This window comes from Triticum urartu, chromosome 3A, assembly GCF_056163025.1.
Source record: "Triticum urartu cultivar PI428250 chromosome 3A, HENAU_Tu73, whole genome shotgun sequence".
Classification (NCBI taxonomy): domain Eukaryota; kingdom Viridiplantae; phylum Streptophyta; class Magnoliopsida; order Poales; family Poaceae; genus Triticum; species Triticum urartu.
The window spans coordinates 87,530,995-87,541,044 of NC_141875.1; the positions used below are offsets into that span (position 1 = coordinate 87,530,995).

General features: G+C 47.9%; 1 pseudogene; it reads left to right on the forward strand.

The window, feature by feature from the left end:
- Positions 1 to 7,912: 7,912 nt before the first annotated feature.
- Positions 7,913 to 9,824, forward strand: LOC147978702 (UDP-glycosyltransferase 75C1 pseudogene; annotated as a pseudogene).
- Positions 9,825 to 10,050: the final 226 nt, after the last annotated feature.

Consider the following 10,050-nt stretch of genomic DNA (forward strand, 5'->3'; position numbering starts at 1 on the left):
AATTTCATCCTTACTAGGTAATTCTTCTTCACCGTGTTGTCTACTAAATTTAGAGAAATTAAATTCATGAGACATATCATCTAAACCGATAGTAACAACATCCTTTTTGCAATCTATCTTAGCATTAACAGTGTTTAAGAAGGGTCTACCAAATATAATGGGACAAAAGCTATCTTGTGGGGAACCAAGAACAAGAAAATCAGCAGGATATTTAGTTTTCCCACACAAGACTTCAACATCTCTAACAATTCCCATTGGTGAAATAGTATCTCTATTGGCAAGTTTAATTGTGACATCAATATCTTCTATCTCAGTAGGTGCAATATCATGCATAATTTCTTTGTATAAGTCGTAAGGTATTGCACTAGCACTAGCACCCATATCACATAAGCCATGATAACAATGATCTCCTATTTTAATAGAAATAACAGGCATGCCTACCACATGTCTGTTTTTATCTTTAGCACAAGGTTTAGCAATTCTAGCAGTCTCATCAAGGAAATGAATAACATGCCCATCAATATTATCAAACAAGAGATCTTTAACAATAGCAATATCAGGTTCAACTTTAATTTGCTCACGAGGTGTATAAGTTTTAATATTGCTTTTACGAACCACAGTTGAAGCTTTAGCATGATCCTTTATCCTAACAGGGAAAGGTGGTTTCTCAACATAAGAAGTAGGAACAATAGGATCATTATAAGTGACCGTCTTTTCTTCAACTTTAATTGGCGCAGCTACTTTTACTTCTATGGGAGGATGATATTTAAACCACTTCTCCCTAGGGAGATCAACATAAGTAGCAAAAGATTCACAGAAAGAAGCTACTATCTCAGAGTCAAGTCCATATTTAGTGCTAAATTTACGGAAACCATCGGTATCCATAAAAGATTTAACACAATCAAACTTAGGTGTCATACCTGACTCCTTACCTTTGTCGAGGTCCCAATCTTCAGAGTTGCGTTTAATTCTTTCCAATAAATCCCATTTGAATTCAATAATCTTCGTCATAAAAGAGCCAGCACAAGAAGTATCGAGCATGGTGCGATTGTTATCAGAAAGCCGAGCATATAAATTTTGAATAATCATCTCTCTTGAGAGCTCATGATTGGGGCATGAATATAACGTTGATTTAAGCCTCCCCCAAGCTTTAGCGATGCTTTCTCCTTCGCGAGGCCAAAAATTATATATATAATTGTGATCATGATGAACAAGATGCATAGGATAAAACTTCTGATGAAATTCCAATTTCAATCGTTTGTAGTTCCATGACCCCGTATCATCACATAGCCTATACCATGTCAATGCATCTTCCTTCAAAGATAAAGGGAAGACCTTCTTCTTAACAACATCTCCGGGTACACCTGCAAGCTTAAGTAATCCACAAACTTCATCAACGTATATTAGGTGCTCATCAGGATGCATTGTTTCATCTCCTGCAAAAGGATTAGCTAGTAGTTTTTCTATCATACCCGAAGGAATTTCAAAGCAGACATTTTCATTTTCATTTTCAGTAGGTTCAGTAGGTTGAGGAGCAACTCTTTTCTCTACTGGTCGGGGTGAAGATACCCCGAACAAGCCCCTCAGAGGATTACTTTCCATAGTAACAAGTGACAGTAAATTTCAGCACACTATATAAATTTTCCTTACCAAATTCCACCCACCAAAGGCGCTTCACTCCCCGGCAACGGCGCCAGAAAAGAGTCTTGATGACCCACAAGTATAGGGGATCTATCGTAGTCCTTTCGATAAGTAAGAGTGTCGAACCCAACGAGGAGCAGAAGGAAATGATAAGCGGTTTCCAGCAAGGTATTCTCTGCAAGTATTGAAATAAGTGGTAACAGATGGTTTTGTGATAGGATAATTTGTAACGAGCAACAAGTAACAAAAGTAAACAAAGTTCAGCAAGGTGGCCCAATCCTTTTTGTAGCAAAGGGCAAGCCTGGACAAACTCTTATATAGAGAAAAGCGCTCCCGAGGACACATGGGAATATCGTCAAGCTAGTTTTCATCACGATCATATGATTCGCGTTCGGTACTTTGATAATCTGATATGTGGGTGGACCGGTGCTTGGGTGTTGTCCTTACTTGGAGAAGCATCCCACTTATGATTAACCTCCATTGCAAGCATCCGTAACTACAACAAAAGTATTAATGTAAACCTAACCATAGCATGAAACTAGGGTTTAAGCTTCTGTCAAAATATCGAACGAATACCAAATTCACATAAACTAGGGTTTAAGCTTCTGTCACTCTAGCAACCCATCATCTACTTATTACTTCCCAATGCCTTCCTCTAGGCCCAAATAATGGTGAAGTGTTATGTAGTCGATGTTCACATAACACCACTAGAGGAGAGACAACATACATCTCATCAAAATATCGAACGAATGCCAAATTCACATGACTACTAATAGCAAGACTTCTCCCATGTCCTCAGGAACAAACGTAACTACTCACAAAGCATATTCATGTTCATAATCAGAGGGGTATTAATATGCATATATGATCTGAACATATGATCTTCCACCAAATAAACCAACTAGCATCAACTACAAGGAGTAATCAACAATACTAGCAACCCACAGGTACCAATCCTGGACTCGGAGACAAGAATTGGATACAAGATATGAACTAGGGTCTTGAGAGGAGATGGTGCTGGTGAAGATGTTGATGTTGATGGAGATTGCCCTCTCTCGATGAGAGGAGCATTGGTGATGACGATGGCGATGATTTCCCCCTCCCGAAGGGAAGTTTCCCCGGCAGAACAGCTCCGTCAGAGCCCTAGATTGGTTCCGCCAAGGTTCCGTCTCATGGCGGCGGAGTTTCGTCTGAGGAGATGGCTTATGATTTTGTCCTCATCGAAAGACTTCATATAGCAGAAGATGGCCATCGGAGGGCCACCAGGGGGCCCACGAGGTAGGGGGCGCGCCCCCACCCTCGTGGGTAGGGTGTGGCCCCCCTGGTGAACTTCTTGCGCTCAGTATTTTTTATATATTCTGAAAACGTCTCCCGTGAAGTTTCAGGACTTTTGGAGCTGTGCAGAATAGGTCTCTAATATTTGCTCCTTTTCCAGCCCAGAATCCCAGCTGTCGGCATTCTCTCTCTTTATGTAAACCTTGTAAAATAAGAGAGAATAGTCATAAGTATTGTGACATAATGTGTAATAACAGCCCATAATGCAATAAATATCGATGTAAAAGCATGATACAAAATGGACGTATCAATCAGTATGTCATCAACATACAAGCAAAGGATAACTCCCTCGCCCCCACCATGGCGATAGTACACACATTTGTCAGCTTCGTTTACAACAAAGCCTGCAACTGTTAAAGTTCTTTCAAACTTCTCATGCCACTGTTTGGGTGCTTACTTGAGTCCATACAAATACTTCAGCAACTTGCACACTTTTCCTTCCTGACCATCTAGTACAAACTCATCTGGTTGTTCCATATAAATTTCCTCGTCCAACTCTCCATTTAGCAGTCTTAACATCCATTTGATGAACGAGAAGACCATGTGAGGCAGCTAGTGAAAGTAGAACTCGAATAGTGGTCGGTCGAGCCACAGGTGAGTAAGTATCAAAGAAGTCTTCACCTTCCTTTTGGGTATAACCCTTAGCCACGAGCCGAGCCTTGTACTTTTCAATAGTACCATCAGGCCTAAGCTTCTTCTTGAATACCCATTTACATCCTATAGGTTTGCACCCATAAGGACGATCAGTTATCTCCCAAGTTTCATTCACCAAGATGGAATCCATCTCACTACGAACCGCTTCCTTCCAGAAGTCACCATCTTCAGATGCATAGGCCTCTGAAATAGAACTAGGAGTGTCATCTATGAGATACATAAGAAAATCATCACCAAAGGACTTTGCAGTCGTCTGTCTCTTACTCCTAATAGGAACTTCATTGTTCTCCTCCACGGGATTTCCAAAGTGTTCCATCAAAATGGCAGGTTCAGTAATTGTAACTGGTTCCTGATTCGATGAACTAGGCATCTCCTGATTAGATGAGGTAGCCATATCCTTCATGGGAAAGATATCTTCAAAGAAAGTCGCATCATTCGACTCCATGATCGTACCGACATGCATGTCAGGTACCTTAGATTTTACAACCAAGAATCTATAACCAATGCTATGAAAAGCATATCCCAGGAAAACACAATCCACGGTCTTTGGTCCAAGCTTACGCTTCTTTGGAATTGGCACATTGACTTTCGCCAAACAACCCCAGGTTCGTAGATAAGAGAGTTTTAATCTTTTCTTCTCCCATTCCTCGAATGGAGTTATCTCTTTATTCTTTGTGGGAACTCGGTTTAGGACATGACATGCAGTCAATATCGCCTCCCCCCACCATGCCTTGGAGAGACCCGATGTGTCTAGCATGGCGTTAACCAAATCAGTTAGAGTACGGTTCTTTCTTTCGGCTACCCCATTTGACTGAGGTGAATAGGGAGGCGTCCTATCATGGATTATACCATGTTCTGCACAAAAAGCATCAAATTCGTTGGAAAAATACTCTCCACCACGGTCGGATCTAAGCCTCTTGATTTTCCGATCAAGTTGGTTTTCCGCTTCAGCTTTATAGATCTTGAAAAAGTTCAAAGCCTCATCCTTAGATTTCAGAAGATACACACGACAGTATCTAGTGGAGTCATCAATTAACGTCATGAAATATTTCTTTTCATCTTTTGTCAAAACACCATTCATTTCACATAGATCCGAATGTATGAGTTCTAGTGGTGCAAGATTTCTCGTTTCCGCAGTCGTGTGAGACTTACGAGGTTGCTTAGCTTGCACACAAACTTGACACTTAGATCCCTTGACAGTGGTGAAACTAGGGATTAAGTTCAATTTGGCTAGTCGCGACATGCAACCAAAGTTAACATGACAAAGACGTGAATGCCACGCATTTGATTCACTATTGTTGTAAATATGATTAACAACTTTATTGCAAACGTCTGATAAAGATAAACGAAACAGGCCTCCTGACTCATAGCCTTTACCAACAAAGGTTCCACACTTGGATATTACAAATTTATTCGACTCAAAGACAAGCTTGTAGCCATCTCTACACAGAAGAGATCCGCCAACAAGATTTTTATTGACGGAGGGGACATAATGCACGTTCTTTAGCCGCACGATCTTCCCCGAAGTAAACTTCAGATCGACCGTGCTAACACCACGAACAGAAGCACTTGAACCGTTGCCCATCAGCATGGTTGAAGTCCCTGCGGTCTGATACGATAAAAACATGGAAATATCACCGCATACATGCACATTAGCACCCGTGCCAATCAACCAATCAGGAGAATGACATACTGAAAGAATAGTGGGAAATATACCATACCCAACATCCTTCATGTCAGTGTCTCCAATGACAACATTAGCGGTCTTGCCACCTTTCCCAGGATGACGCTTGTCATAGCGATTAGGGCAACTAGGAGCCCAATGATCAGGATCCCCACACACATGACAAACACCTTTCTTTTTGTCATTCTTCTTCTTGAAGTTCTTGTGTTGCATAGCCTTGTTCTTCCCATCAAACTTTGCTTTACCATCAAACTTGCCCTTGTTCTTGAACTTGTGGGCTGAAAGTTCTACTTTTGTACCAGATTGGCACTAGATCCTCCATCAATACCTCGAGCACGTGTGTCCTTTGCTCTCGCCTTTTCTTCCACATCAAGAGTACCAATGAGATCCGGAACGGAAAACTCCTGCCTCTTATGCTTCATAAGGTAGCAAAGTTTCTCCATGAAGAAGGAAGCTTAGTGATGATACCTCCGGCAACAAACTTGTCCGGTAGCATACAATTGAAGTGCTCAAGTTCTCTAGCAAATGACTGTATCTCATGATCTTGCTCAACCACGAAGCGATCTTCAGTCATCTTGTAATCATAGAATTGCTCCATGATGTACAACTCAGTGCCAGCATCCAAGACCACAAACTTGGCCTCGAGTGTGTCCCACATATCTTTTCCATTGTCAATTGACGCATACGCATCAACTATGTTCTCACCAGGATCACTCAAGAGAGCAGCCTTAAACAGAGTATCCATTTTCTGAAAAGCTTGTTCCTGTTGGGAATCATGCTCCCCTTCAGGTTTGCCAAGAGTGGCGTCATAGCAACTCATGGTTTGAAACCATAAGACCGCTCTCATGCGCCACCTCTTACAGTGGATACCCTCAAACATAGGAGGTCTCATGGAAGCAGCAAAACCACTTGATGTAAATTGCCTATAATAAGGTTTTTGGATTTTTGGAAACATGAGCAATTTACCAAATAATTTTGCTAACGGAAATACTAGATAAAGCATGACTAATATAGCAGAGATAAAGCAAGTCATGCAATTTGACAAAGAGAATAGGTAGATAGCATCTGCATATATGAAGTTGAACTAAACACATCTAGAACATACACTAGATGAAGTTGCATATACGAAGTAGAACCTAACATATGTAGGGCAGAAACTAGAGCTAAGAGCTGTGGCAGGACTTTTAACAGAAAGAGCAAGAACACGTACGGGACAACAACAGAAGAAGCACTGGACTTGGGGTCGACATCCTCTCCAGCCATGTCGTCGATGAGGTTGTCGACATTGGGGAAGAAGTCGTCGTCGAGGAAGTAGTCGTCGGAGTCCGTGATGAAGAAGTCAGTAGTCCCCCGGAGCGGTCCTCAAAAACCTTATCACCCTTCTCCCGTACAGGACTCAAAGAGGTGCGGTTTCGGAGGCCTACTGTCCCGACCTGCGGTGCACGCCGCAAGCCGGGATGGGGAAGATCGTAGCAGTAGCGCGAGAGATTTGTGTTGTTTTGGTGCGTCTCTCTGGGAGGAGCGACCTCCCTTTTATACTTCAGCCGAAGAGGCGAGCCGTTCGGATTCAGTGTTCACTACAAAAAAAGTGGCGTGGCGGCGGAGGAGGAGGAGCGCGCGTGGATGTCCCTCTTGTTCTCATGCTCATACATGTGGAGAAAGAACCTTCCTTATAAAGAGGTCCAACTTTCTCTAAACTAGCAATGTGAGACTAAACTTTAGAAGTGCCCCTTGCCTTGCACGAATGAGCTAGATGGGCCTCTAGAATTTATTAGGAATTTTTGAAATTATTATTGGGCTGGCCCATAAATAGATAAAATTCCAGCAAGACATAGTCGCCATGCACCATCACCTTGTTTGCCAGTAGTGCCAATTGTCGCACCTCGTCGCTCCATCGCAGCAGACCATGTCTCTCTTTGCAGCATCGCATGCTGCAACGCTGAAAGCACGTCACTGCTTGCAACATTGGGGCGTCGCGACAACGGCGACAACACGCCAAAGCTCACAACATTGGTGACAGATCAGGAGGCTGGCAAGCTGCTGCAACAACAACACACAACATTGCGTGCACCGTCAATGAGAGGTGCGGTTGTAGCATCGCCCGCCGCTTGCGGCACTTGCTGCAACAACAACCTGACAATCACTGACGGCGTGGGGGACTTTCATCGTATGTGGGGTGCTACGGCCATACGCGCCCTAACTCATGACCATGACTAGTGAATGTTGATTTGAGCACCGGTCCTTCCTCCGGCCCCGGTGACCAGCCCCCACCTTCTTGCACCCACACCATCAACCTCCTTCTCCCCTGCCGGCGACGTAGCGGCGAGCCGTGTTGTATCCGTCTCCGGCCAGGTCCCGGCTCTCCGTTACACGGTACGCCGGAGCCTCCCTGTCCCAGGTCAGTGTTTCGCTCTATGCCACTGAGGCCAAAAATAGAAACCAGACCCCTGGTAAATAGCCAACGTGATTACTCATAGATACCGTGACTGGCACCAGCCTCCAGCCATTAATATTTTCCAAGCCACACCCTCTTGGCTTACATCTGTACCGTGCCCAGCGCCAGCCCAGCATTACTACACTACACCTCAGCGCTTTCGTCATCGCCGCCGTATATAACAAGCGAAACCCGTCGATGACTCGCCTCAACTCAACCCAACACAGCAACGACGAACACACGTCGACGACAAGACACTCATACGTACGCTCGCTCTCCCACTCGCAGCAATGCCGGCCATGGTGGCGCATGAGGTGGAGCGCGCGGGGGAGGCGCCGCACTTCCTCGTGGTCACGTTCCCGGCGCAGGGCCACATCAACCCGGCGCGCCACCTCGCGCTGCGCCTCCTCAGCGCCTCGCCGGGCGCCCGCGTCACCTTCTCCACCCCCGTCTCCGCGTTCCGCAAGATGTTCCCGGAGAACGAGGGCGCGGAGGCGGTGGGCCACGTCGACGGCGCCGGCGTCCACTACGTGCCCTACTCCGACGGCTTCGACGGCGGCCTCGACACGTCAGCGCACGACGTCTCGTACTACATGTCCAATCTCAAGGCCGCGGGGTCCCGCACGCTGGGAGGCGTGCTCGCGCGCCTCCGCGACGCCGGCGCCCCCGTCACGCAGGTGGTTTACACCGTGATGCTCTCCTGGGTCGCCGGCGTCGCGCGCGCGCACGGCGTCCCCGCCGCGGCCTATTGGATCCAGCCGGCCACCGTGCTCGCCGCCTACCTCCACTTCTTCCGCGGCACCGACGACCTCGACCAGGCCGTCGCCGCCGCGGCGAGCGACCCGTGGGCGGACGTCCGCGTCCGGGGGCTGCCGCCGATGCGCGTGCGCGACCTGCCGTCGTTCTTCACCATCGCCTCCGACGTCGACCACCCCTACGCCTTCGTCCTCACCGCGTTCCGCGAGCTCCTCGACGTGCTGGACCGCGGGGACACGCCCACCGTGCTCGTCAACACGTTCGACGCCATGGAGCCTGATGCGGTGGCGACGCTGCACCAGCACGGCGTCGACGTCGTCCCCATCGGCCCCGTGCTCTCCTTCCTGGACGCATCGGCGACGTCGGTCAACAACAACAACGACCTGTTCAAGCCGGACGGCAAGGGGTACCTGGAGTGGCTGGACGCGCAGGAAGCGGGGTCGGTCGTCTACATCTCCTTCGGGAGCCTGTCGACGATGAGCAAGCGGCAGATCACGGAGGTGGCGCGCGGCATGGCGGAGATCGGCCGCCCGTTCCTGTGGGTGTTGAGGAAGGACAACCGCGGCGAGATAGACGGCGACGAGTCGTGCAGCGGCATCGGCTCCAGCGCGGGCATGGTGGTGGAGTGGTGCGACCAGGGGAAGGTGCTGTCGCACCCGGCGGTGGGGTGCTTCGTGACGCACTGCGGGTGGAACTCGACGCTGGAGAGCATGGCATGCGGCGTGCCGGTCGTGGGGGCGCCGCAGTGGTCGGACCAGGGCACCAATGCGTGGCTGGTGGAGCGGAAGCTCGGCACCGGGGTCCGGGCCGCCGTGAGTGAGAAGGACGGCGTGCTGGAGGCCGACGAGCTGCGGAGGTGCATCGGCTTCGCCACGTCGGATGTGGTGCGCGCCAAGGCGGCGCTGTGGAGGGAGAAGGCGAGGGCGGCGGCGGCCGTGGGCGGCTCATCCGAGAGGAACCTCAGGGCGTTCGTCGCCGGCAACTAGCCAGCCGGTAGGCCGGCTTGCCTACGCTGCATGGTCCTGCAAAATCGACAGAGAATAGCAGGACGAGACGACTCGAGCAGCTGTGTCCCTGTTGTTGTTGCGGAAGACTATTTTTATTTTATTGCAAAAACCACGTGTTCCATGTGGTGCCAAAGACTGTTGCCTGTTGGTAGCGCTGCTACCTGGTAGAGAGATCGAATGCCATCCGCATATTGTCGGGATTTCCTCACCAGTGTCAGATGTGTGTGCCTCATAGGACGATAATACTACACGCACGGAGGAAAACAACGTACTTTTACGGATGGCAAATCTCTCTGTTCAAATAGAATTTCTTTTGCAAGAAAACTTTCAACCGTCAAGGTAGTACAAAGAATACAAGAAGCAAAATTTATATCCAGGTCCGTAGACCACCTAGTGACAACTACAAACACTGAAGCAAGCCGAAGGCGCGCCGCCGTCATCACCCCTCCCTCGTCGGAGCCGGGCAAACATTGTTGCAGTAGACAGCCGGGAAGTCATCGTGCTAAGGACCCATATGACTAACACCAGAACAACAACCG